The sequence below is a fragment of the Balaenoptera acutorostrata genome, chromosome 3, assembly GCF_949987535.1.
Source record: "Balaenoptera acutorostrata chromosome 3, mBalAcu1.1, whole genome shotgun sequence".
Lineage (NCBI taxonomy): Eukaryota > Metazoa > Chordata > Mammalia > Artiodactyla > Balaenopteridae > Balaenoptera > Balaenoptera acutorostrata.
In genome coordinates, this window is record NC_080066.1 from 167,213,646 (window position 1) to 167,241,446 (window position 27,801).

Consider the following 27,801-nt stretch of genomic DNA (forward strand, 5'->3'; position numbering starts at 1 on the left):
CCTAGCGCTTGGGGTTCTGAAAAGTAATGTAGCCACGGTTAAAATAACTTGCCAGAAAACGTACTCTCCACGAAGTTTTCGTGTTGCCCTATTCTCACGGTTTTGGTTTCCGTGTTAGTGGTGCTGTGGTGTGGAGCTGGCGGTCTGCTTTCCATCCTTTTTAAAGTTCAGGTTCGGGCTCAGGACCACTCTGGAGTGGGCTCAGCAGCTGTGCAGGGTCGGGGCCTTTCATTTCTTTCTCTCCAGGAACAGGTATGTGCTTCCAGTTGAATCTTTTTTTTTTAAACTTTTTTTTTTTTTTTAATTTTTATTTATTTATTTATTTATTTTTGGCTGTGTTGGGTCTTCGTTTCTGTGCGAGGGCTTTCTCTAGTTGCGGCGAGCGGGGGCCACTCTTCATCGCGGTGCGCGGGCCTCTCGCTGTCGCGGCCTCTCTTGTTGCGGAGCACGGGCTCCAGACGCGCAGGCTCAGTAGTTGTGGCTCACGGGCCTAGTTGGTCCCGCGGCATGTGGGATCTTCCCAGACCAGGGCTCGAACCCGTGTCCCCCGCATTGGCAGGCAGATTCTCAACCACTGCGCCACCAGGGAAGCCCTCCAGTTGAATCTTGAGCCTGAGAAGATTCTACTTGTCCTTGGCCTGGAAGACTACGACTGTGGCAGTGGTGAAACCCTATTTTTCCTTGCTGCCACTGGGCACGTTTGTCTGCAGTTGCTGTTCACCCCGAGTTTATGTTAAGATGGAGCGTGGGCGTGCAGGGTTTCAGGAGGGTGTTGCCCAGGAAGAGGAAAGATGTGGAGACTGAGGAGCTTTGCCGCTGATCGTGGGTGCAGGTGGCGCCTGGATCCAGCGTGCAAGTGTGAACACTCCTGAGTGCTCTGGGCCCTGCCTTCCCAGTTACGTACTTATTTTTATGTAACTGTAACAATCGGGGGGCACTGCCGTTGTCCCCAGGTGTCCATCACTTGTCCTCCTCCCCTCCGCATCCCAGAATGGGCATCCGAAGACTGACTTCCGGACTTGGCTCTGCTGAGTGTTTTAAGATCATTCCTTGAACTTAGAGAAAATTCGCCGCTCCCCTGTAAAGAACCAAGTCTGTGGTCTTAAAAACTTCCATATAGGTGGGTCCTTAAGAAAGGGAAAATCTGGGGAAGCAATTCCAGGGTTAGAAGGTAGAGAAGAAAGGGCTCTCAGGTCCGCCAGAGCAGCACATCCCTGATGAAGCAATGATCAGGGCTTTAAGTTGGTGTGAAATGATTCTGCAAGTTACCACATGCCTGGGTCGGCGTGTTTGTCATCACGCCGGGGCACATAATAGTAATTTAGCAAATGCACACTCTGAAATGTTAAACAAGACCAGCTCCAAAGTATGCAGAGAGACCCGGGAGTATTATTCATCAGCCTGGGGAGTGAGAAGCGGGCGTTGGATGGCACCCCGGCAGGAGCGCCATCTCCCCCTTGCACCCCCCTGCCCCGCCCTGGGAGTCGTGTTTTCCTGGGGCGATGGTTGTCATTCCGCAGATAGCACCTGTAGAAGGGGAATGGTTTTAAGGGCTTGAGTTTGTTCATCTTGTGAAATGTTGAGCTCTGGCTTCCTGGGTGCACCGACCTGTATTAACATGCTTCAGATCAGATGCCAGTCACTTTTGCGGCTGGGAGTTTGTTCCCAGGGTTTGTGATGCTGTGAGAACAAAGCAAGGTGTGTGAACTCCCCACTTTACTCCTCTTTCCTCGGATAACCCTGGGGCCAGCTGCTGGCTGCCCTGAGAGGGGCCGACTCCCGGGTACCCTCAGGCACTGGTCTCGACCCATTCATTTGTGGTTTTCTCCGGTGGCCAGCTGAGTAAGGGAAAGGCATTTCCCTCACACTCTGCCCAGGGGAAGCTCCTCGGGCTCTCAGGTAAGCTCATGTTTTCCCAGAGGATTTTACTTGGCTGTAGCTCCCGTGCTGAGGTTTCTGCTGCAACACAGAGACTAAATGTGCCCGAATGTTGGTGAGAAAGATGCCAGGGGAAGGGGAGGATGGAAGCCTTGCGAGCTGTGTTTCCAGAGTTAGCCATTCCGCTTTTTGTTTTCTTTTTAAAAGTGTGGGACACGGTTTTTTTTTTTTTAAACATCTTTATTGGAGTATAATTGCTTTACAATGGTGTGTTAGTTTCTGCTTTATAACAAAGTGAATCAGTTATACATATACATATGTCCCCATAGCTCTTCCCTCTTGCGTTTCCCTCCCTCCCACCCTCCCTATCCCACCCCTCTAGGCGGTCACAAAGCACCGAGCTGATCTCCCTGTGCTGTGCGGCTGCTTCCCACTAGCTATCTATTTTACATTTGGTAGTGTATATATGTGGGACACGGTTTTAAACTTGGCATAAGCATGAGAATGCAGAATGTGGTGTGATCCTTGTCCCTGGGGCCTTGGGGCAGGCCCCTGCCGCACAGCTGCTTGGCTGGGGTGCTGGAGAAGGGAGCACCCTGGGTGGCACCAGAATCACCTGCGGCACTTACACACAACCGCCACTTCTCGGCCCCTTCCTGGAGACGCTGATTCAGTGGGTTTGAGGTGGGCTGGGGAAAACCGAAATTCTGATAAGCTTCGTACGTATTTCTGATTTACAGCCAGATTTGGGAATCCTTGAACTAGATCCCCTTTTGGGTTCTTTCCAGTGCTGAGATTTCATCAAGGACATATTCTCATGAATGGGTAAGTTAGGTGAGAATAGAGGTTTTTTTTTTTTTTTCTTCCTGTTTTATCTCTAACAGGACTTTGAAAGATAGAGGGTTTTTTGTTTGTTTTGTTTTTTTTTTTCCCCAATCATGGAAAATTTCAAACATATACAGTAGAGAGTATCAGTCACTGTACAGTAGTGACTGCATACAGTAGTACAGTGACTCTGTATAACCACCATCACTGCCCACACCACCAGATTTAGTAGTTAACAAGGGCTTGCCTCTCTTACTTCGTTCTTTTTTTTTTTTTTTTTTGCTGTTGCTTAAGTATTTTGAAGCAAATCCTAGCCCTCATGTCATTTTATCCCAACATATTTTAGTGTGCGTAAGAACAGTTTCCATAACCACAATGCCAGTGTTGCCTCTGATAAAGTGAACAGGTCTTTGGCCTCACCTAAAGCCAGATCTGTGTTCAGATATCCTGGATGGTTTACAAAATGTTTGTTTGAATAAGGATCCAAACATTGCTTACACGTTGCATTTGGCTTTGTTTCTTCAGCCTGTTTCCATCCACGGCGGACCCCTGCCCCTTCCTTGTCAGATAGACCCCTCCACGTAATATGTCTGCTTCATTGGGGTTTCATTAAGCTTGTTCCTCTGTCCCCTTGTACATACATTCTGTGAAATGGAAGTAAGTGCTAAAAGGCTAGGTCACATTCCGGCTTGTTTTCCCTCAGGAATACTTTATAGACGAGTCTCGTGCCTCCTCACATCAGGAAGGCTGGTTGACCCACTCCTGGGGACGCTGCGCTTGTGCTGTGGGTTCATGTAGAGTCGGCTGTTCCCTCCCTCCTCTGCAAAGTCCCCATCAGCCTCTCATCTCACGGTTTCATCTATGGATGCCCTTTGCCCACATCAATCAAGATTGAGGTCCAAAGTCTGGGATTAAGTTTTGTTATTTCCTAAATACAGTTCTTAGTTGGAACCATAAGCTTAGCATGTACCAACCTCTCTGAGTATTTGTAAATGAGAAGTAAAGTGTACTTTTTATTGTTTTATAAACTGGATTATAATGGCTCAGGGGTGTGTGTTGCTATTTCTGTGCTTTTTCTTTACTTCCCCTCTTGACACTTTAACAAAACACATTGTTGTCATAACAGGGTTTATAAAGGAAACAGTGTGCAGAAATATGTTTATTATATCCAGGGCTGAGTGCTTTAAGTACAGATTTAGCTTGTAAATATAAGCAGCTTGTCTTGGTTGAAAGAGGCCTGGATTGGAGGCCAAGATACCTGGTTCTAGTTTTGATGCTGGAGATACATGGCTGTCTTGGGCCTCAGTTTTCTCAGCTATAGAAGCAAGAGTTTATTGTTACTTGAAGCTTCTTAATTTGGGGGTCTATGAATGTGAGAGGCTTTGCAAACAGCCTGAAATTATTGATAACATGTCATGTGACTATGCATTTTCCTAGAGGATCTCAAGATTTTGTTTGATCAGTTTTTAGGTTCTTAATGGGACCTCTGACCCTGGAAAGGTGCAGAACCTCTGGTGTTTTATAATAACAATAGTGGACTTAATATGGAACACTTGCTTTGTGCTTTCCCAATATATCATTTCTTTCTCACTACAACCCTATAAGGTAGGCCCTAGTTTCATTCTTAAAATAGATGATGAGTTAAGCTCAGAGTGGTTAAGCAACTTGCTGGAGGTCACGCAGCTAGTAAGTAGCACAATAGGAATTCACCTGAATTCCCTGCAAATCTAAAGGGCATGTGCTGAAATTAACTCTGGTGCCTGAGCACACTTTCTCAGTGTAGACGCTGCTGTAGATGATCTCTATGTACTTCCTCAAAGTAGCCTATGAACATGAGTTACAGGGGAATTAAAATAACCCAGATAAACTCAGAATTTACTCTGCGGGTACAGGATAGAGAAAGGTAAATATAGAGAATATTTTTGTGCTGTCAGGATGGGGCCAAGCTCTGTCCTTGTCAAGCAACTGGAAGGGTGTCGGCGTTTGCACGAAGCCTATCATGGCCCTCCAGCTCCCTGTTTCCAGGCTCTTCCCAGGCCCTCTGCCTCCCAGATCGCCTCCACTGAGGTCTGGCCCAAGTTCAAAGCCCCTTCTCCCTGCATAGACACTGTTTATACAAGTTCTCCCTCCAATTCCCAGCCCCCTTGATGTTCGCTTTTCCATCCTGGTGGATGAAATTCTTTTTCAAAGGCAGTTTTGAAAATGTAGCACCTCTTATATGGCAACACCCCCATACCACAGTTGCTCTCATTCCTTCCTCTTGGGGGTGCAACCACAGAATCAAGAGCATTTCCCTTTCCCGTGTAATAGCCACCATACCTGTGATGGTCACTTTAGGAAGAAGAAAGCCCTTAACTACTACTGTTATTATTTTTGGGGGGATGGGGATAAATGATGCTCTTTGAAAAACTGTGCAGTTCTGTCCTGATGAGTAAATTACTAAAAATCAGGGTAACGTGGGATGGGAGGACATGCAAAAATGAGATGAAGTGTATAAGATTCTTCCATGGCCTCTGGGGCAAGTGACGGTCCTGTTTGTCCCTGAGCTGGCGCTGCCCTGGGCAGCAGTAGGAACACAGCCTCTTTCTCACCAGCGCCCACTGCCTGGCAGGCTGCTTTCTATTGTCTATGCTATAGGCTGTGTAGCCTTGGAAGGTTGAGACCTTACCAACCTTTCAGGCCGTCTCTGGGGGCCCTGAAATAAACATACCCCCACGTCACAGGCCCTGGAATCGGAAGCACTTCGTACCAGCATCCTCCAGGAGGCCAGAAAAATCTATGTACTGCCTTCGGCCACGCTGCCCCACCGACCTTGCCCATTTGTTCCTTCCAGACACTGTTCTTTCTTGATTCTTCCAGGCATAGATGCTTTGGCTGGGGGGACATTTCTGTTGTCTTGCTCTTGCCAGCTGTTCATTGCTCGTTCATTCATTCGACAAACTTTTTAAAGCACCTGTTGTGCTCAGTACGTACTATACTTCACTATACTAAGTGCTAAAAGGGTACAAGATTGAATGTGAATGTGGCCACGGCCTAGAAAGACTTCGTGGTCCAGTGAGCCCCACCTGCAGAAATTCCTTCTAGCTAATGGAATTCACCAGCAGAAGCCCTTCTTTCAGTGCTCTCTCCCCCGTTCTACTTATCTGTTTCTGGTTTCTCACATCATTGCTTTTCTGGCCCTTCCATTTCAGGGATACCCTGCTTTTCTAGCCCCCACAGTGACTCCCCTGCTATTGACCTTGATGAGGGTCTATACACGTGTTCTGGAAAGCTTGGTTCTTTGGGATCACAGGGCCCCATTAATGTATCTGTCCAGTATCACTTTGCAAGGTAGGGCTTGGTAGTCCCTAGGCAGGTCTATGAGATGCTTCTTCATCGATGTACTGGCTGGATATGCAACCAGCAAGAAATTATTCTCAGAACGTCCCCTGTTGAGCTGAAGAGGCTCTAGGATTTCCCTTTGAAATCACTTTAGCTGCAGGATAATTCTCTGTGCTAAATAATATAGGAAGTTGGCACACCGATCTCCTATGTGAAAGTCATGTGTTTCGGTTCTTTCACAAATAGTGATGGGTTGTTGGGATTAATCAGTATCCTCTCATGGAGCCCTTGGCCATCTTAATGCTCTTAAGCTTTAGCAATATGATGGCAGATTGTAGATTTTTTAGAAAATTCTGTCTCCTTCCCAGTGGACATTTTTGCACTTGAAACAGATGATGATATATTTAAAAGCTAACGTAATGTTCGTTTCGATGATACTGTGTTTATTAGGCTGGTCTTTTGTTTGCAGATTTGGGATTCGTGGACCCCTTAAAGTGTTTAATTCTTGTTCTCCACCCGTGTCGCTTTTAACTTTTTTGCTGCTTCTCTCAATGAATACCTCCAACCAGCCCTGTAAGATTTTGTCTTGGCTGCATTTGCTTCAACACTGGCTTAAAGTTTTCAGACAGTAGGAATTCCATCCCGCCGCTCCTGTGGCATGCCTCCCTGTTAGTAGGACATCAGTATCTTATTGCCTGTGATTTCAGGGGCTTCGAACACCTTCTGCTTATTAGTTACTTTATTGAATAGAATTATTTGGTGATATCAAAGGTTAAAATTAAAAACGAGATTTGGTTCTTGCCTTTTAGGAGTTTACATTCCAGTGAAATAGGAGACACTATAAAAATATAAATAAAGAAGAGTAAACCGTCACAGATATGAGAAGTGTGCCAGATCAGTAAGTGATTAGTGTCATTGAGGTCACTCAAGGAGGCTTCCCCTCCCCAACGAGGGGCACTTGGAGCTGAGATAAAAGACAGTAATGGACAAGTTTTGAATATTCCTTACGGGGGGCGGGGCGGGAGCGCACTTGATAAATTGTTAGCAAAGCATGAATGAACATGAGACCTCCAAGAATGGAGTAGTTAGGATGAGGTTTGACTGTTTCTATTATAAATAGAAACTCCAAATAACAGTGAATTAAGCTAGAAGTGCATTGCTTTGTCACATAAAGTAAGTCTTGAGGAATTGGACAGAGATCAACATTCCGTTTATCTTTCTGCTCTACTGTTCTTAGTACACTGCTGGTTTCCATTCTCAAAGTCGTCTTATGGTCCAAGATGGCATCTGCTACCTTGTTCTCATTTTAGGAAGCAGAAAGGGGTATGCAGGGAAGGACAAAAGGGGGTTCCATTGAGTTACCAATTTTAAGGAGCTTTTCCAGAAACACCCCCTCTCCCCCCTCCCCCCCCACTCTGCTTTCATCTTATTGGCTAGCACCTGGCCACATGACCCCTCTTGGCAGCAAAGAAGGCTGGGGAGTGTAGTCTTTTAGCTGAGCCCATTGCAGTCCCAAATAAAATGCTGGTTCTCTTACTAAGCAAGCATGAGATTTTCTGTCACAGAGATCTAGGCGGTCTAGGAGATGCATGTTGCTGGACCCAAGGGATGTGTTGGAACAGTATCAGAGAAAAGGAGAGAGAGAAATGGGTGGTCGGGGAGGTTATGTAAATGAGTATGAAGAATTGGTGGGGAGCTAGGATGCTAAAGGGGGAAATTTAAATTGCTCTTGTAACTTAAAGCAGAGATGATGACCCGTTTTTCAAATATTCCAGTTAATCAGCGTTTTGCTTCCAGATATTCTGGTTAAATTGCATTTAATATCTTCAAAAGCAATAGCTTGATAGAGGTGAAGATGTAGTCTGTGGCAGGTGTGATAAGAAGAAAAGCAAGGGAAATATATGGTTGAAGATAGGGAGGAACGTAAAGTAGTTCTTTTAATAATAACTTGATGGTTTGCTGTGCGAGGTTACTGACAGTTCCAAGAAGAGAATGAAGTCTTTGATTTACGTGTGTGTGTGTGTGCATGCGTGCTGTTTGAGTACCTTGGCTTGTGAACTCAGCAGGAGACCAGTAAATACTGGCAGAGTGACTCTGCTGCCTCTCAGGGGAACAGGGTCTCCAATTACCCTTCCTTCTCTTCCTTTTGTCCCCACAGGGTTTGTAGGGGGTCCCCTCTGGGCCCATTGGGGTCAAGGTCAGTGTTGCCTTCCACTTATTGGAACTCTGTGAAGAGCCTCATAGAAAGCGGTGACTGTCATCCTTGAGGGACAGGACCCATAAATGATTTAACTGATGTCATTAGATAGAAAACAGTCAGCTAGCAGAACACTTGTGCATACGTACTTTGTTTTTAGAAGAAAAGGCCAAGTCATGTGAGCACAGACTCCAATCATGGCTGTCGTGGAAGGAGAAAAAAATCCAGTCTCCTGGCACCAGAGGACAGGCAGTGTGGCACAGAGCTGGAGTGCAGAGTCACGCTAAGTACTCCCGGAATACTTCACGGAATGCTGAGTTCCTTCTAGAATCTTCCCTAGATGCAGTCATGTAAAGTGAGAACCCGCATTCGCAGCCACAGTTCTGAGACCCTACGGAAGCCTTACTTTGCAAAGTAAAAATTAGACGCCTCACTTACAAAAACAAGTAGAAGTACTTCTTCTTCTTAGTAGAAGTACTTCTACTTCATTGTAGAAGTACTTCTACTTCTTAGTAGAAGTACTTCTACTTCATTGTAGAAGTATTTTCAGCAGTGGTTCATCTGTGCCACATGTGTTTGTGGAGGGCCAGGCACTGTTCTGGGTGCTGGGGATACAGTGGTGACCTGTGATGGTCCCTCACATTTCTCCTGGACCATCCATGGGGTGGGGGCAGGGAGGGTGACAGGGAGGCACGTGTTAAACAGTAGATCCATACATGGACACATAGGTGCTGTATCAGATGATGATACATGCAATGAAGACAGTAAAACGGGATAATGTGCCAGGGAGGGGTGGGGAGGAGAGAGGCAGGCTTCCTGGAGGAGCTGACTGGGCCATGCCTTGAATGGCAAGAGGGGTGCAGCCAAGCAAAAACTTGGGACAGCGAGAACAGCATGTGCAAAGGCCCTGAGGTGGCAGTGGCTTGAAATGGACAAGGAATAGAAAGAAGGCCTGTAGGAAGTATGTCAGTGAGGGGAGAATGAGGTGTTTAAAGGGACTGGAGGGGGAACATCTGTTTGGGGCTTGTTCCTGTGGTACAGGTTAGAGATGATAGAAATGATGCTGGCTTAGACCAGGATTGGGATTTGCAGATGAAGGTGTATGTGCAAACGTGGGTTGGGAAGTGAGATGGGGGTTAGAGCAAAAAATACTATTTTGACCATGTTAAATTTGAGGTGACTTTTGAACATCTAGGTGGGGCTATCAAGTTGGAAGTTTGATACGTGAGTTTCAAGCTCACTAGAAAAGTCGGAGTAGAGGTATAAATCTGGGACGCATTAGCGCTTATCTGGTGGAAGCTAAAGAGGATTTCTGGATTACCTCTCCATCAGAGAGGAGCTGAAACCAAACCTCTATTTTAGTTCTGTAGGAAATTATATTTCCATTAGTGTTTGACTAGAAAATTCGTTTGGGGGTATATTCAGCATGGCGAATAAAAACAAAAGAGGTTTATATTTAGAGGGAGAAACTCCGAATTATTTCAAAAATAACTTATTTGTAGTTATGGTAGTTACTGCTTGTAGTTTTGTAGGCAGAAGAGAACAATTTTTGCTCCTTGTAACGAGGGTGTAACTTCTAAATGTGTTCAGGGCCGGTGGCATCTCTGATATGACGAGAAAAATGCACTCCACTAAACATCCCATTTAGTAGAGCCCCCTAACCCATGGCTTTGGCGAGTTCCCTGCCATCTGGTCTCTGGCTGGAGAGAGGAATTTTTCTTGTATACGTGTCTCCATAGCAACGAGTTTGCATTTGCTATGGTAAGTAAGCAGTTGCCTTAGCAACGGAGTTGCTGATGTGGTGGCTCCCCTGCTTTCCGGGAATGGATAAGTTGACCAAACTAGTTTCGATGTATCGTGTAGGGTGCTGTATTGTAGGGCTGCACACGCTGGCCCTGCTAGTGTAAAATCAGTCCTGCTTTAAAAGAGATCGCTGCCCCTCCCGCTTCCAGAAGGAAGGGCTTACCCAGGTAATAAATCAGACAAAAGTAGTTGCTGTCAGTTGAAATAGATTCTAAGAGGGATCTCCTGGTGGAATTTATTTAGTTTCATTTAAGGAGAATGTCCTCGTCAGGGTGCATTTGGTTGCAAGGAAAACAAAGTCACTCAAGTTGCCTTAAGTAGAAGAGTAGTCCTCCCAAGGACATAATAGTCCCATGGACCAGTGGTGACAAGTGGTAAAGCACGTCTGGGGTCCATGGCGATTGGAACTGCTCCCTCTGTCCCTCTGTGGCCACACGGCTGCTCATCCCTGCCTTTCTCTGGGGATCCGTTCCAGTCTCCTCGTAGTAGCCTGGCTTCCCCCGTGTGGCTCTTGATTTCCGCTTCCTCACACCACTGGCTTGATGAGGTGGCGTGTTGACGCCAACCCTTGGGATGTGATGGCCCCAGTGCCCGTCATCTCTGTGCAGTGTCCTTGTCAGCGTTTCAGAGTCACAGACTTGTCCTCCCTGAATCAGGTGTTCAGCCCTGGTCACAACAGGGGCAGGGTCCCCTGGATCAAGGCAGCTGCTGGGACCATCGCTTCATCTGGGGTGGGGACTGGGCTTGGGCTTGGGCTTGAAACATGCCTGCAACAAAAACTTTTCTGGAAAGCCTTTGGCCTTTGGAAACATTTTAATAATGCAAAGAAAAATAATAAATAACACTGAAGTATTTTGTGATTTCTGCTTCCCTTTGTGTCCCCTCAGCATCTCTCCAACAGATAACAGAGATTTTCACACCAGAGAATTCGGGGAGTGTCTTGAGCCTCCCTTCATTAACGGTCTCTGTGATGACTTCATCTTTCTTGCATTTCATTTCCGTAGATTTGGGGCTGGTGGTTCTCAAACTAGCAAAGTTTTTCTTTGGTGACTACTTTTTCCTGCCAGCTGCCCTCAAATTGCCTGTAATCACAGGGTTGATTGATTACCAAAAATGATGAACTGTAGCCCCCTGTTCCAGACAGGAGTAAATGTCATCTATCCAACACAAGTTGTCCTGCTTTTCAAGAACAAGAGATTGGGTAATGGTTCTTGCTAATAATAATAACCATTGTGTACCAGCCCCTGTCATCACATTGAGATGTTCAAAATGGGGGAAAAATGTAATTATTTCATGCCAGGGACTGGAGATACAAAGAGATTATGAAACTCTGGTGGAGTAGACTGAGCAAAGATAAAAAGAGACCAGGAAAGTATCATTTGCTAATTGCCAAGGGATTGATTGTCCAATGGCCAGAATTACATGGTTTGGGAATCCAAAGGAGAAAATGATCCCTGAGGGTTAGCAGAGCCATGGGAGAAATCCCAGAGAGGAGATGGAATTTCATTAGCTGGGTGGCCAGGACTGGGGCTGGTGACAGGGAGATAGGAGGTCACTGGGGTCATTAGGGTTAGGTTGGACACGGGGGTGGGAATGCATTTGGGGAAGACTGGAACTGAAAACGGGAACTGACATTTTCACAGGTCTTGTTGGGGGCTGTTTGTAATTGTGTGAGGCATTTGTATCCATGATCTTGTAGCTTTCCAACAACTGTAAAAGTAGATACTATGTTCTATTTATAAGTGGGGAAACTGAGGCTCAAAGAAATTCATTGGCTTGCCAGTGAAGTGACCCAGCCAGATGTTGAACCAAGATCTGGGACTTTTGCTTTTGCTTGAAGCAGAGGGCTCCTGTGGGATAGAGAGGGACATAGATTTGGAAAGGTCAGTTGAGCTGGACTTTGGGGGTCTTGAGTGCCACGCCAAGGAGTCTAGACTTTGCTCCTAAGGCAGGGGGGAGCCCTTAGACATTTCTGAGCAAACCCAGGGCATATACAAAGATGCAAAGCTGGAGGCAAGTGATTCTTGCTTATGTCTTCAAGGTTTTGGCAGCAGCCCTGTCCTCTGCTGCAGAACTTCCTGCTGCCCAGAAATTTATGGAGAAAAAGACCATGGCCAGCTCTGACTAATTTTCAATAGATGTAATTAACTTGGGCCAGATTTATAAACAATAAACACTCTGCAGCTTAGTTTTCATTTTAAGTGTTTTGCTCTTATTTTTATTTAATGCATTGTTTTCACTGATCATTGCTTTTGTTTGTTGGTGCCACCACTTCCTATGAATGACCTGACCATTCTGGAATTCCTAGAGTGTATAGAGGAATGAAATGAGCGACGCACCCACTCACTCGGCACTGCCCTGTGGATTTAATCATTTTTTGGTGTCCGGGTGGATCTTTCCCTCTTCTGGTTTCAGGCGGTAACATCTTTTCCCCTTTGGCATTGTAGGTAAACACAGTAGTATTAACCCTTTAGTTCTATGGGAAACAGGGTCAAATAGGTGATTTCTTTCATTCCTTTGTTCGTTCAACTACCTTGAGTTCTTGGAATGTGGAGGGCATTGCGCTAGATGCTGTGGGGGACACAGAGGTATAAGACGGGGTCCTTGGGGACACTTCGGGGTCATCCCTGATGCTTCCCTCTTTTTCACCTCCATACCCAGTCAGTTACAAATGTCCCTTGATTCTTCCTCCTTCATGTCTCTCTGGCCATCCCTTCCTCTCTAACCCTACTGCTGCTGATCTTCATTGTTTGCTGGGTGGTGCAGGAGCCTCCTAATCCCTTCTCCACCTCCCCTTCACTTTACTGTGTCCCCTCAAGTCCGTCTAAAGAGGGCTGCCAGAGGGCTTATTTAATTCACAGCCCTATAGTGGCTCCTGTTACCTGGAGTGGTTGATCTCAGAGTGTGGCTCTGACCACCAACCTAGAATGATCTAGAGTGTTTATTAGAAATGCAGATTTCTGAGCCTTAGCCCAGACTTCCTGAGAACTTCTGGTGGTATCTGGGCATCTGCATTAAAGCACACTCTCCCAATGATTCTTTTTTACACTGAAATTTTCAGAAGCAGCGCTTAGAGGACCAAGATCAGACTCTTCAGCTGGGCTTATAAAGTCTGCCTTCCTTATACTTTGTATTGTGGAAGATGTTAATACTGCAGTATAATGGACTTCAGTGTACCATGTAACCGTCATGGGAGTCCACACACCATATGTGTCATTAACATGTGACCAATCTTGTTTCATCCGACCTCCCCCTGACCCTTCTCACGCCACCCCCCCCACCATTATTTAAAGCAAATCCCAGGCAGTGTATCGTTGTATCTACAGATATTTCAGAATGTATCTCTAATACATAAGAACTCTCAAACACACACAAACACACCCCCGCACCACGAAACCGTTATCACTCCTAAACCTAATTAACCATGATTCTTTACTATGTCTAAAATCCAGTCCGTTTTAGAATCTATCTGATTGCCTGTTTAAAAAAAAAAAATAGCAGTGTTTTTTTCAAATTAGAATCCAAAGAAGGTCCACATGTGACATTTGGTTGACGTACAGGGTTTCCCCCCACTGTCTGAAAATAGAGCATTCCTATGAAACCTCTCGTAGGACACGTCTTGCTAACGGATGCACAGAATAAATCAGGGTAAAGCACAGACACTCACAGACACGGTTCAGAGCTGTGGCGGTTTGATGCTGAGATACTCAGTGTGGTTCTTGGGGAAGGAGCTTGGTGGGGGCCCCCCCCTTGCTGCTGGGGTATTTGCTGCAAAAAACTGAACGCTATTGTCGCTTTTTGCCTTTTCTCCTAAAAGCGAAGAGCTTCGGATTTCTTTCTGTTAGTGAAACAAGTACTAAAATAGGTCTTTTGTAAAAGGGAAGTAGCATGAAGCAAACTTTCGCAAAGCAGGAGATACCTGTATCTCTTCAAATCTCTTCAATCTCTTTTTAATCTCTGCTCCTTCCTCTTTTTTTCCCCTCATCATTTAAAGGAAGCCGTCTTCCCATTTCATCCTCTTCTCCTGTCATTAGTCTGATATTCCACTCCTTCTGCTGCATCTCTGGGCTCTGTTCCTGCAAAAGGCCACGTGCTCTAATGCCGACTTTGAGACTTTGACTTGCGTACGCTGTTCCCTCTGCCTGGATTGTTGCTCCTCTTTTCTCTTCTGGACGCTGCATTCTCCCCTTGGAAGACCCAGCTGACCTGCACCCCTCAAAACCTTCTCCAAGCCATCCCTGCCCATTTTAGTTTTTGTTGCCCACTTTGCCCATTATTTTTCAGCACTTATTTTGCAGTGTAATTATCCCCTTAGTATCTGTCCCTGTGGTGTTCTCGCTTCACTCCTCTCCCCGCACTGAGGCCGAGGGCAGGGACCATGTGGAATCTACTTTTGCACACCCTGGAATCAGGGGGTGCCTGGTATATGGTGGGTAATCTTTTTTTTTTTTTTTCATTTCAAAATATTTTGTCTAGTTCCTCTTTTTTTTTAAATTGAAATATAGTTGATTATATATATATTTCAGATTATTTTCCATTATAGGTTATTACAAGATATTGAATATAGTTCCCTGTGCTATACAGTAGGACCTTGTTGTTTATCTATTTTATATGTAATAGTGTGTATTTGCTAATCCCAAACTCCTGATTTATCCCTCCCCACCGTCCTTTCCCCTTTGGTAACCATAAGTTTGTTTTCTATGTCTGTGAGTCCGTTTCTGTTTTGTAAATAAATTCATTTGTATTCTTTTTAGATTCCACATATAAGTGATCTCAAAATATCTGTCTTTCCCTGTCTGGCTTACTTCACTTAGTATGGTTCTTCTCTAGGTCCATCCATGCTGCTGCAAATGGCAATATTTCACTCTTTTTCATGGCTTTTATATATATTATATATATATGCACATATAATATATGTTATATAGCACGTCTTTTTTATCCATTCATCTGTTAACGGACACTTAGGTTGCTTCCATGTCTTGGCTATTATAAATAGTGCTGCTATGGACATTGGGGTGCATGTGTCTTTTCAAATTAGAGTTTTCATCTTTTCTGGATATATGCCCAGAAGTGGGATTGCTGGTAGCTCTATTTTTAGCTTTTTAAGGAGCCTCCATACTGTGTTCCATAGTTCATGGTAGGTATTCTTGAAATACCTTATAAGAGAATGGACAAGCCGTAAGCCACCAATTCAAGTGTTTTAAGATAACCTGAGGTTTAGGTTTTTTGAACACTCGAATATTTACTGTTAATAAGGTTTGTATACCCTGTATGAGTAGCTTTCTTTAATTAGGAAGAACACTGCTTCCAATTTTTTTTTTCAGTCCACTGTAAGACGGTGGGCTTGCCCAGATAACGGCCTCTGTCTACCTTCAGTGGCCAAGAGCCGCCACCCTTTTGTCAAGAATTAACAAAAGGGAAAGACTCTTAGCACCGAATGTGCTGACCAAGGAGTGTTTTACAGTTGGTAGCTAAAGAGGTGGTGCAGGCGATACGGGAGAATTGACCCCTTGCCCTGGGAAATTGCTGAATTGTGGATGGCACCCAAGAGTCTGTCCCTTTTGTTAAAGCACAGCAGATTTTCTTCGCTCTTGCTGTTCCCTAAATTCTTTGATAGAGATCTCTTTACTGGGATTCTAGAAGATGATGGGCGTTTGTAGAAGAACCTGAGGTCCAAACAGTGCAAGTGACTTGCTAGAAACTCATGTATCTGGGCGCAGAGCCCAGGTCTGCTGCTTTTTCCTCTGCACCATCTCCTTGCTTCACTCCTTCCTCAAGACTCTGATTAATTGGAAATGGACACGAACTTGTGCCATTTACATGGGATTTATTTCCCTTCATGTGCCTTATTTTGAGTTACTGAATGTAGTAAATTTTTTTTATAAAAAAAATCATTTCTGTTTGTGACCTTTGAAAATATGCTCAAGCCTATCACATTTTTGTTTCATAAATTACTCAGAATGTCCTTGAATTTTAGTCTTATAATAAGTCTTACAGGCACTATTTTGAGTTACCTGCTCATTAGTATTATAGCCATCGATGAAATCCACCCAGATCTTGCCTGGTGAGCATAAGACCTGTTTGTTGATAACATATATTATGCGTAGAGAATGCAGAATGCCCAGAAGCAGTGACAAATGGAATCAGAGGCTAGTTGGAGGATTTTTTTACTTAAGTGTCTGTCTTGATTAACTCTACAATCATTATCTCTGGTTCTTTAACGTATTTGAAAAGTTTTTCCTTCTTCCTTAGAGACCAGTTTATATTGAGGGAGTTGTTTCTCTGAAATAATATTAATACGTTACCACTCCTGTCTGGTGCCTGAAACTTTCTGATAACTCATTCATTCATTCAGCAAGTGTGCATTTCGTGCTTACAAACAGGCTTTGCGCTAGGCATCAGGAAAACAAGGATGATTCCAGTCTTGTGGGGGAGATGAGCGTATAAAGAAATTCATGCCCAACTTGGTGTGTGACCTCCATACAAGGTGCTGTGGAAGAGCAAGGAGGGGTGACTGCAGCTTGGCTTTTATACGTGTTGATGAACAGGGTATCTGTGGCACAGAGAGGGTTAATAGAAAGCTTGGATGGCGCACAGAGCACTGAGGTAGATGTTTAGGGTCTCTGGGTTCTAGAGCTAACGGGGTCACTGACCAGCTCTGTGACCTAGGCAAGTGCCTGCATCTCTCTGAACCTGAGATTTCTCCATTCGATTCAATGATCCTTCTCTTGTGGTCCCACTGTGTTCATTCAGTGTGTTGTAATTCATCTGTAAGCCGAGTTGGCCTAGATCCATGGTTCCCAAACCACTTGCCCTGGGGGACAGTTTCTCCTCCCTACTCCATGCTTTTGTTAGACATACAGCATGACCCCCAGTCACAGGTTCTGATCTGTGTCAGATCACCAGTGTCCACTCGGTGTGCCTAGAAAGAACACTTCTGCCCAGAGCACAGGAGCCGGATGTGGCAGCTTTCACAGCAGTGCTGTACTTAAGTGTGTGATTTCCAAAGGGCTTGAGGAAGCGTTGGGAAGAAGCCCTGCCCTCACGGTGCTAGTTCTGTGGAAGACCCTTCCCACGTGGGAACAGCGGGACTGGGGTGTGTGTCATCTGCAAGCCCTTTCTCGTGCCAAACTCAAAACTGTATCGGGACGTCCCTGGCGGTCCAGTGGTTAAGACTCCGTACTTCCACGGCAGGGGGCACAGGTTCCATCCGTGGTCGGGGAACTAAGATCCCACATGCTGCGTGGTGCGGCCAAAAAGGAAAAGAAAAAAACCCAAAAAACTGTATGAAGCCGCGTAGATGGGGACTCACTAGCTGTGCTTGAGTTGCCCCCTGGGTCTCTCATTCCCGCCAGTATCTCACAGTCGGCTGTTAGGACCCAGCGCTTCTAAACCTTCCCCCAGTGCTCCTGGGAGCCCAGAATAGAGAACAGCAGCTCCCAGTATTCTATTCCTGCGGAAACGGGGTTCTAGGTGTGTGCGTGGCTGTGTGGGCACCCTTGGCACACCTGTGTGCCCGATCAGATCTCTTAGTCCAAGCGGGTGTATGTGGGCTGTTGGTTTCTTTCTTTCTGTGCATTTCTCTTGATGATTATGTCTCCTTTATCAAAAAGCATTTCATAAACTCCCAGCGATGTCAGGGGCAGTGATGGGCACTTGCGTTCATCCCCATCTTTCCTCCCCAACTTCCTGCTCTGGACAAGCCACACCTCTGGGCTCTCGCTTCACTTTTGCCCCTCTATCACCATCATTGCGTCTGTCCTGCCTCCCTCTGGACAAGCCTGCTGTCTGTGCAGGCGTAATTTATGGCCAGATGGTTATTTTCTTAGCAGTGGTTGAGTTTTCTGAAATGTACTCCCAGTTGGTCTTTTTTTTTTTTGCCCCGTGCAGAGTGTTTGGTGTACACAGTCTGAGCCATCTGTTTGCCCCGGTGCTGAGGTATGGGGTCTGGTGAGGAGCCCTGCTTATGGCTGTCACCTGGCCGTGGCTGATCGAGGGCCATTCGGAGACGGCCATGAAGGTTTTCAGATCTATTCAGAAATGGCAGCTTATTCACACGGTGTCATTTTTGGATTTCTCATGGTGCCCTTCATTTGCCTGTCTAAGCAAGCATTGTGCGTTGAATTGTGTCCCCCCAAAAGACGTGTTGAATCCCTAACCCTCGGTACCTGTGAGTGTGACCTTATTTGGAAATAGGGTCTTTGCAGATGGAATCAAGTTAAGACGAGGACAGACAGGATTAGGGTGGGCCTTAATCCCGTATAACTGGTGTCCGTATAAGAAGAGGAGAGATACACACACAGGGAAGGACGCCGTGTGAAGACAGAGGCAGAGGTTGGAGTGATGTGTGTCTACAAGTCAAGAAACTCAAGGATTGCCGGCAACACCAGGAGTTAGGAGAGAGGCATGGAGCACATTTTCTTTCAGAACTTCCAGAAAGAACCAACCTTGCTGATGCCTGGATTTTGGACTTCAAGCCAGAACTACAAGAGAATAAATTTCTCTTATTTTTAAGGTACCCAGTTTGTGGCACCTTTTTACAGCAGCCATGGGAAACTAACACAGCGGCAAAAAGAAGTAGCAATGAGTTTCTGCTTACACTAATGACGTTAAGAGTGAAACCTAGCCAAATGTAATTAGGAATCATACAGCGGGACTGTCTCCTTTCACAGAGGAGGGAACTGAGGTTGGAGAGGTGCTTGCAGACCCACAGCGGGGGCTGGTGATGGATTCGGATCCGGAACCCACATCTCCAGAGCTTAGAGCTTCTCCCACTCCTAACACTACCTATTCGAAACCTGACCTCATTCACATTAAAGAAAAAGAAGCCAAGTTAGGAGATAAATCGTTTGTTTTCCTCTTCGGGTTTTGATGGTGAATGAGGAGACCACGGGTCTTGACGACCAAGTGGGGGGAATTTACAGGGTTCTGGGCATATTTGCTCCACAGACTGCCAGCGGACAGCTTGGGACACAAACTGATGGGATTCGTTCTTCTGGGACCATTGCTTGTCGGTCGTGCACTTGAACTTTCTCTTCTTTATCAGTAATGGATTGTAATGAGTGCCCACGTGCTCCTTTTTTGTTTTTCCTCCTTTCTCTCACCTTCCCTCTTTTCTCTAAATGGAAGCATTTTCTAAAAGGCTTTTCTCGGTGTTTCTATTAGGTGAAGGTGGTATGGGGTGATGGAGCAGGAAGTGGGCTTAACTTTTTAACTTTACACTTGAAAATCTTAAAGATGTCAGCCTGTTTTCAACTCATGTCACTCATCTCATCCTCTTCAGAAGGTACCTTGTTAGAGCAGAGGCTTTGCAGGCTCATCTCTGCCTCCTTTGAGGTGATTGTGGGCCTGGCTCAGTCCTCCCCCAAGCCCTCCAGTGTTCCCCGCCCCATCCTGGGCTGTCTCCTGCACCGGGCGTCTGTCTCCTGCACCGGGCGTCTGTCTCCTGCACCGGGTGTCTGTCTCCTGCACCGGCGTCTGTCTCCTGCACCGGGCGTCTGTCTCCGGGACCCACTCACATGCCCCTGTGCCCATGGCAGGGTCTTAGGTGCATTGAACCCATAGGATGGTCCTTGCTGCCTGTCAGTCATCTTGAATTGGTTTAACTAGGTGCCATACCTGCCTGACATTTCTTAGGATCTGTCTAAACCTTGAACTTGGAAGGAGCGACTCTTGTTTGGAGTACCGTGTTCTTCAGCAGAAAAATCCCTTTGACTGAGACATGAAATCACGAGACTCAGTTTGCACAACCCCCAGTGGTCACGTCAGATGGGTTCTTGGTACGGAGGGCCTGGCTGCATCCCCTTAGAATTATTAATGTATTGGCTACTTTGTTCCCGATGACTCAGTGTTTGCATGACCTCAGTTCTACTAAGCATCCGAAGGCACTTTTGTCGAGTGTCTTCAGTTTGCCCAGTGTAACAACATTTTGTTTCTGAGCAACGGTTGTGCCCTTGAACCCGGGCTGCTTTGCGAGGAGGAGGACTCGCTGGCCGTCCTTGAGAGCCGAGGTCAGTCTGGGACCGGCCATGGGCAGTCGGGCTGCTCCTTGGGTTCAAGGTGATTCTCTTTCCTAAAGTTTTCACTGTCCCCAGGGGACCAGACATAAGTAAACAGAGTTACCTGTACAGATGCCAGTGCTCTTCACCTCTGGTTTGTGGTGGGCTGGACCCACTGTTAAGCTTAGCATCTGGAAAGAGAACTTTCTGGAGATAACTACCTCCTAAGTGCTAAGGGCAGGAACTCTTGAGAGGATCTGGACTCCTCCTGAGAGGGTCTCCCCTCCCATATGTGAGGACGGAAGTGACAGCCCCTCTCATGGCATCACCAGGGAACAGCAAGGACTTCAGAAGGGTTGCTGGAGATTTGGGTCATACGAGTGGATTCAATTACTTTGGTGCATCCTTGTGCCGTTTTTATTTTCTTCAATACCTTGTATTTTATTCCTGCTAGGCTAACCGCCCCCCCCCCGCCCCCAGAATAAAAGCACATTCAATAAGAAGAATTCTCTAGTATCTAATACAGAATGATACTGCTTGTCAGTTGGAAGAAAAAGCAAATTGTCTGCTCTGTGGGTTGGGAGTTCCTCTTTAAAAAAAAAAAAAAAAAAGCAGCTTAGAGAAAATCCCTGAACATAGTCTCCTGATTGAAAATATATTAGTGGATTTCATGGCTTTATCATTTTCTTAAAGTAACAGTTTTCCTTACTTTTCAAACATATACCACATATATATATATATATATATATATATATATATATAGTGCTATTGAAACATATGGCTGAAAACATTCCCAGTGCAGAATTTTTTATGGTTTACAAAACAGGAAAAAAAAGCCATAATTTTATAAAATTGGGTGGTTGGAAAGACCCTTCTTATTCCTTATCCATCCCTCTTTGGTGGTGGGCCAAAGGGCAGTGTCCCCTCTGTGACCCTGACCAGATGGATCATTTCTGTGCTACCTCCATGGTGGGCATCGACACCTCCAGACTGCCCTTTGTACACCGAATTTGGCTTCCTATACATCATCAACAAGCGAATGCCTCTAGCCATCCTACCACCCCCGCCAGCCAACACATCGTCAGTTTCAACAGCTTTCCATCCTTGTCTTCACAACACTGTTTTTTTGTGCAATCATTTGGATTGCTTGTGTACTTTGCCCTTGTATAAAAATTAAAAATTAAAAAATTTAATAATAAGAGTTATGAAGAGCGTAATTCTCCTAAACACACCCATTGAGAAGGAGCTGGAAATCCTTGCGTGTGAATCTCGGGTCTTGATTGGGGAACTGTGGGAGTCCTCGGCTGGGAAGGGAAAGGAGAAAATTACAGTGTGTGTGAAATGCTGCGAGTCTGGAAGGTTGGACGTATTTAGGGACTTCATAATTGTTCTTTTCTTGGTTTTTGCTTTAAGCACTCTGAGAAGGAACACGCTTTTATGCTGGTGAGGTGGGCGTGGTAACAGAAGTTTTTTGACTTCACTGCGTTTTACTTTCGAACCCATTTCAGGAAAGCATCCCAGATGGGACAAAAAAGATTGCCCTGAAAACCCAAACAGAGCTCCTGTAAGCTGCCCCTCAAGCTGCAGCTGCCCACTGGAGCCTCCCAGGATGAATGTTTCCTTTCTTAGTGGTAAGACGTATTACGGTGTTTCCCGAGTCATCCTAGTTCCCCCTCCCCAGTGCTTCAGATGTCCAGTTTCCCGGGACTTTCTCTTTCTGAATCACCTGACTTTGGATCCTCCGATTTTTCCCGGGATCCCTTTTTGGATGCCACCTGGCATCACAGAGCAATCCGGGACCGGTAGTCTGCTAGCACTGGTGAGCCAGCCACCGGCAGAGCTGTGTTCCCTGATGTCTGGGATCCATCCTGTCTCACCATGTCTTCCCCCATCAAAGGCTTTGCTGTCAGCCTCTTGGGCATCTCATTTTTAAATTTTGGTGCTCTTCCCCCAACCTGACACCTTCTTAACTCTCAGGTTCTAGCTTTCATGACACCTCTTCCTAGAGGTCCTGCTTAAGCCCTCCCACTGGGCTCCACCAGGACTTTTCCTCCAGGGAGCACTTTGCTGCAGGTGTATTTAAACACTTACATGTTACTTGTTCACCATCTCTCTCCTCCTCCAAGTGGAGCACAGCGCCTTACACAGGGGGCTCCAGAAGTTCTGCTGAACGAGTAACTGGCACCCCATTCTCCTGGTCCCCTTGGTGCTAGACCTGCTGTTGTCTTTGATTCCTCCTCTCCTTGGGCCTCTGGAAGACACCTTGCTTGTGGCCCCACCCCCTTTATCCCTGAGTGGCAGGTACAGCCTTTCCCATCTCCCAGCTCTGTCCCCTGTAGTTTGAATACTGTCACCACTGTATCCTCTGCTCAGGTGTCTTCGTTGGTTGCTGCCACCCATGGAAGTAAGTTCTCATCTCCTCCCTGACTTTATAGACCCTTCGGAGTCTTCACCCATTTAGCTGTCTTCATCTCGTTGCTTCTCTGCACGTGCCCACCGCTGGGGACAGGTGGGTCCCCTGCCTGCTCTACAGAGCCCACCAGGCATGGTCCACTACTTGTGCTGTCTTTCCCTGGCCTTCCTTTTCTTTCTCCCTTCTGTACAGCCCAACCAAGCTCTTTCCTAAGAGCTCAGTTTAAACCCATCTCCTTAATGGAATCTACTCCTGATCTTATTACACTCTGTCTCTGGCCCTTGGCACTTATAGTCTGTGCAGCTTATAATAAACTTTATAACAAAGTCTGCTCTCTAATGAAATAAGGAGCAGTGCAGATGATTTTTAGGAGCTTGGAGGTTGGAATCAGAGAGACCTGGGTATGAATCTTTGTTTTGCCATCTGCCAGATGTGTGTCCTTCAGCAAGTTAATTACTGTTAATGAGTTTCATGTCCTCATCTGTGATGAGGAGAAGAATAATGCCTTTTTTACATGGTTGCTTGAAGATTAAATGATATAATGATGGTACAACTCCTGGAATATACTAGGTACTCAATAAATATTATACTGATGGTCATTTCTCCTGTGCTGGTGCTGTGGACTGAATTGTATCCTCCCTAAATTCATATCCCCAATGTGACTCTCTTTGGACATAGAGCTTTTAGGAGGTAATTAAGGTTAAATGAGGTCATAAGGCTGCAGTCCTAATCTGATAGGATTGGTGGCTTTATAAGAAGAGGAAGAGAGAGCAAGCTCTCTCTCCACGCTCACATACCAGGGAAAGGCCATGTGAAGACACAGTGCATAGGTGGCCCTCTGTAAGCCAGGAAGGGAGTCCTTACCAGGAACTGAATCAGGCAGCACCTTGATCTTGGACTTAGAGCCTCCAGAACTGTGAGAAATAAATTCCTGTTGTTTAAGCCTCCCAGGCAGTGGTATTTTGTGAAGGCAGCCCAAGCAGTCTAATACAGTTGACTTTCTCTCTAATTAGATAACAATTTGTCTAGTTGATGTTAATTGAGCACTTATTATGTGTCAGACACTTTCTCATTTAACCTTACATGTCTAATCTCTCAATTCTCATAACCACCTCAGGAGACTGGTTATGTAACTTGCTGAGGTTCCTATAGCCCAGCAGTGCCAGGTTTAGAACAGCAACTTCACATTGTAGCCTTTGTGCAGCGGCACCTCCGGGAGTTGTGCAGTGTGCACCAGTGACCTCACATGACCCTGACGGGAGGCCATGGGTCTCTGAGTCCAGATGATGAGTTCCTTGGTGTCAGGGGCGGTGCCTTGTATTTTCTCTCCGGTGGCACTTAGCAAGTGCTATGTGCACAGGAAGCAATTAAAAAATAATTTTTGGTTGGCTAATTTTCTCCAGACTGTTAGATCGCCTACATCTGGGCAAAGAGTGGAATTTTCCACCCTCCGCCATTCCCCAGTGTGCGTCTCCTGAGCTGTTTGCTGTCAGTGAGGGCATTTGGTTGAGGTGCAGAGCTGAAGAAAGTAAAGGAGGATCACGTCTTCAATGGATGGATGGATATTAAACCTTTGTAAGTCTCAACCTTCAGTTCTTTTATTCTCTCAGTGAGTGGAAGTGACTGTTTGTGAGGATGGCCCTTATGGAGGTGTCTTTACACGTTGGTAATATAAGTAGTTCTTGTCTTGTTCTTTTTCTCCTTTGCTTTCTTCTACCTCTCTCGTGTGAGTTAAATTTAAGAGACCAGAGAGAACATTAAACAACTCTTTTTTTTTTTTTTTTTCCTTCCCCTGCCTCAGCCTTTGTGATTCAAAGAGAAATTTGCTTCACTCTCCTCAGGACCCAGATGGCTTTGTTAGTAATTAATTAGCCCCTTTCCTCTCAGAAGTTGATGGGTTTGGGCTTCTGAAAAAAATTAGCCATGTGGAATCTAACTTAGGTTCGAGGTGAGGAGGCTCTAGCTTTTAGATTTCCAGGGTCATGTTCACAGACAACGGGCATATGTACCTTATCAGCACGATTCTTATTTATACCCCACTTCCTTGGAATAGAGATTACTGTAAGACATAGAAGACATGTTACAATAAGGCTGTGAAAGTGAAAATCAAAAATAGACACACCCTGTAGAGAGAGGGGGAAAAGCACATATTCCAAATCCTTAAGCTGATATATTTATTTCAATTGAGTACCCTGACAGCCAAGGCAAAAATGGAAACTCAGCAGGTTACATAATTCTGCTTCGCTGGTAAGATGACAACTCAGGAGAGAGTCGTAATCCTCAGGTGCCAGTTTGTAGAAAGAATACACTGTGGGGCTCTTCCTCCAAGGAATATAAAACCACATAATTTACAACACGTTAGCAACCCTAGCTATAGTTCAAGAAGTGATCAAGATTTTTGCTCATGCTGTTATGGCCTTATCCTTATCTGCCCCTGGATAACTCCTGTTTATCCTTTAGTCTTTGACAGGGGTCACCTCCTCCAAGAAGTTTTCCGTGATGCTCTCTGCCTAGTCCAGGCTGACTCCCTCTCCTCAGTGGAACCATAATACTGTGGGCATATCTTTATTTCTGCCCCTCCGTGTTGCATTATGTTGTCTCTTATAACTAGCCCAGGTGTTCCTAGGACTCATTCCTAGTACTGTGGTAGGTGTGTGGCCAGTGTTTGTTGAAGGAAAGAAGTTTATTGATCTAGGTTAGAAAGTTTTCTAAGTGGACAAAACCAATTTCTGGCAGTGAAAACCATTGGCTGATTTTTGGTGTCTGCCTGTAGTAGGTAGTTTGTCTGTGACACAGGAAGGTTGTCCATCTCATTGAAGCTGTTGGAAGTGGTGGTTGTCAGGTGACCTGGGTTCTAGTCCTGACGCTTCTACCAAGTAGAGGTGCAACTTGTACATTTCACAGGCTTGGCTTCTGTGCCTGCAAAGTGAGCATGTTGCATCAGGCCAGGGAGCGCAGAGATGTGGAGTCCATCTCCAGCCCCGCATCCCATGCCCAGGGTGGGCAGCCCTCATTGGCCACAGCTCTCACCTGTGTGCAGATGCAGGCTCAGGCTCCGTCTCCGAGAGTCGCTCCTGGAAGCCACCGCCAGTCCACTGGGGTTGGTGTCAGAGAAGAAACCTATTTAACATCCATGGTTATATTTGAAGTTCTTTTTTGCCCTAATGATTCTAGAAAATTCCTTGATTTTCCTCGATCATCACTGTAATGGGTTGGAGTATCCCCCCCCAAATTCATGTCCACCTGGAAGCTCAGAATGTGATCTCATTTGGAAATAAGTCTTTTGCAGGTGTAAGTAGTTAAGATGCGGTCATACTGGATTTGGGTGGACCCTAAATCCAGTGACTCGTGTCCCTGTAAGAAGAGAGGACACAGACACACTGGGAAGAGCGCTGTGTGATAAGGAAGGCAAAGGTTGGAGGGATGCGGCTGCAAGCCAAGGAATGCTGAGGATGGCTGGGAGCCACCAGGCCTGGGAGGAGGCGAGGAGGGATGTTATTCCCTGGAGCCTTCAGGGGAGTGTGGTTCTGTCAGCTTCTTGGTTTCAGACTTCGGGCCTGTGACTTAATATTTCTTTTGTTTTAATTCACCAAGTTTGTGGTAACTTATTATGACAGCTCTAGGAGACCAGCACACTCACACTTGTCTCATCAGGGAGGAGACGGTGGATTTGGGGGGCTGTGGGGAAGCTGATGGGTCCTGGCTGGGCCATGGTGGACTCCAGGCACCCAAGGGTCATCTGGAGAGGATGGCCGGTAGACAGCCAATGTGTGGGCAGTGGGTGGGCCAGGTGAAGCTCTGGAGAGAGTTGAGAGGGTCAAGCCAAGGGCCTGGGGCCAGCTTTACCTTCATTTAAGCAAAATGAAGTGAGCTTGCTGGTACTTTTATTTAAAAACCATCCATTGTGTTTGCTCTCTCTAATGCTGGTATGCCATCCTCATGTCTGTCTAGAGAAGGCTGACCTGTTGGAAGATGTCTTCTTGCCAGGTGGTGTGTGTGATGGAAAGAACCAGACCTTTCTCTGACTGGTCCTAAAAGTTTAGACATTGATTAAAAGCCCCTTTTCCCAATTAATAGATGAAAGCATACGAATTAATTTATATTTTTGTGGGACATATGTTTAGTTCAGGCTCCCTGAGGTCTTATTCAAATTATCGAAAACCTGGCCTCTGCAGTGTAATTCACAGATGGTACTGGCTGCAGCCAAAAACGAAGAAGCAACCATGTGCAGAACACAAAACAACTCAAGCATTCTGAGCACTTGGGTTTGGGGGGAACAGTGTTGCACTGGGCCTGCCCCCCCTGACTCGGGACCCAGCAGGACACCCTCCCATTAGATGGGGGTGCATTTCATTGTCATTTACCTGTCTTGTTCAGTGTGACCTGTAAGCTCTTGTCCACATTTACCTTGCCTCAGATACTACCCTTTCTTTATCTAATGTTCTCCTGTTATTTAATGATCTCAGCATGCTACGAAGTGGGGGATTGTTGTCCCATTTTATAGATGAGGAAACCGAGGCTCCAAAGAACAATGAGGTAACCTGTCACGGGTCACACAGCTGGTAAGCAGCAGAGCAGAATCTGAGATGGGGTCTGTCTGACTCTGATACCCATGTCCTCCCAACCCACCTCACAGGGCATCTGTGGGAGGGGTAGTAGTGTAGCTTGAGCAAACTTGGAAGGGACACAGATGAGTTGGAGAGGGAGCTGGTGGAAAAGGGGGTGAGGGAACAGGGAAGGGGATGGCACAGGAGAAGGTCAGGAAGCTAGGAAGGTGCAGACTGTGAGGCCTGGAAGGTGGGATGTTTTCTGTCTACACTGGGAGCTGTCAAAGGCTTGGCCATGGGGAATAGTGGTGATTGGAGTAGTTACACCTGGCAGGAGGGAGCAGCGTGGTGGATTAGGGGCCAGGGGTTTGGCCGGGGCAGTGAGGGGTTGACTAGGTTGGTAGCTGTAGGAAAGGGGTAGGTGATGCCAGAGCCACTCTCCTGGAGGTAGAGTGTGAGGCTGTGATGACAGCTGGGGGCAGCGGGGTGGGCAGACATGGAAGGGGAGCAAAGAGTCGAGGCTTACAGCTGCTTAGAGGAGAGGGTGGTGACATCGGGCACCGTGACAGGCATCAAGGAGGAGATGGTGGATTCTGGGGGGCCGTGGGGAAGCTGATGGGTCGTGGTCTGGCCATGGCGGACTCTGGGCACCCAAGGGTCATCTGGAGAGCGTGGCCGGTAGACAGCCAATGTGTGGGCAGTGGGCGGGCCAGGTGAAGCTTTGGAGAGAGTTGAGAGGGTCAAGCAAAGGGCCTGGGGCCAGCTTTACCTTCATTTAGGCAAACGTGGTGAAGCCCCTCCCGGACTGTGAGTGCTGGG

At 46.2% G+C, this 27,801-nt stretch overlaps 1 protein-coding gene across 25 annotated transcripts in view; it reads left to right on the forward strand.

The window, feature by feature from the left end:
• LOC130707493 (forkhead box protein N3-like) overlaps positions 1 to 27,801 on the forward strand; it is a 336,087-nt gene that overhangs the window by 171,440 nt on the left and 136,846 nt on the right. The window lies entirely within an intron of this gene.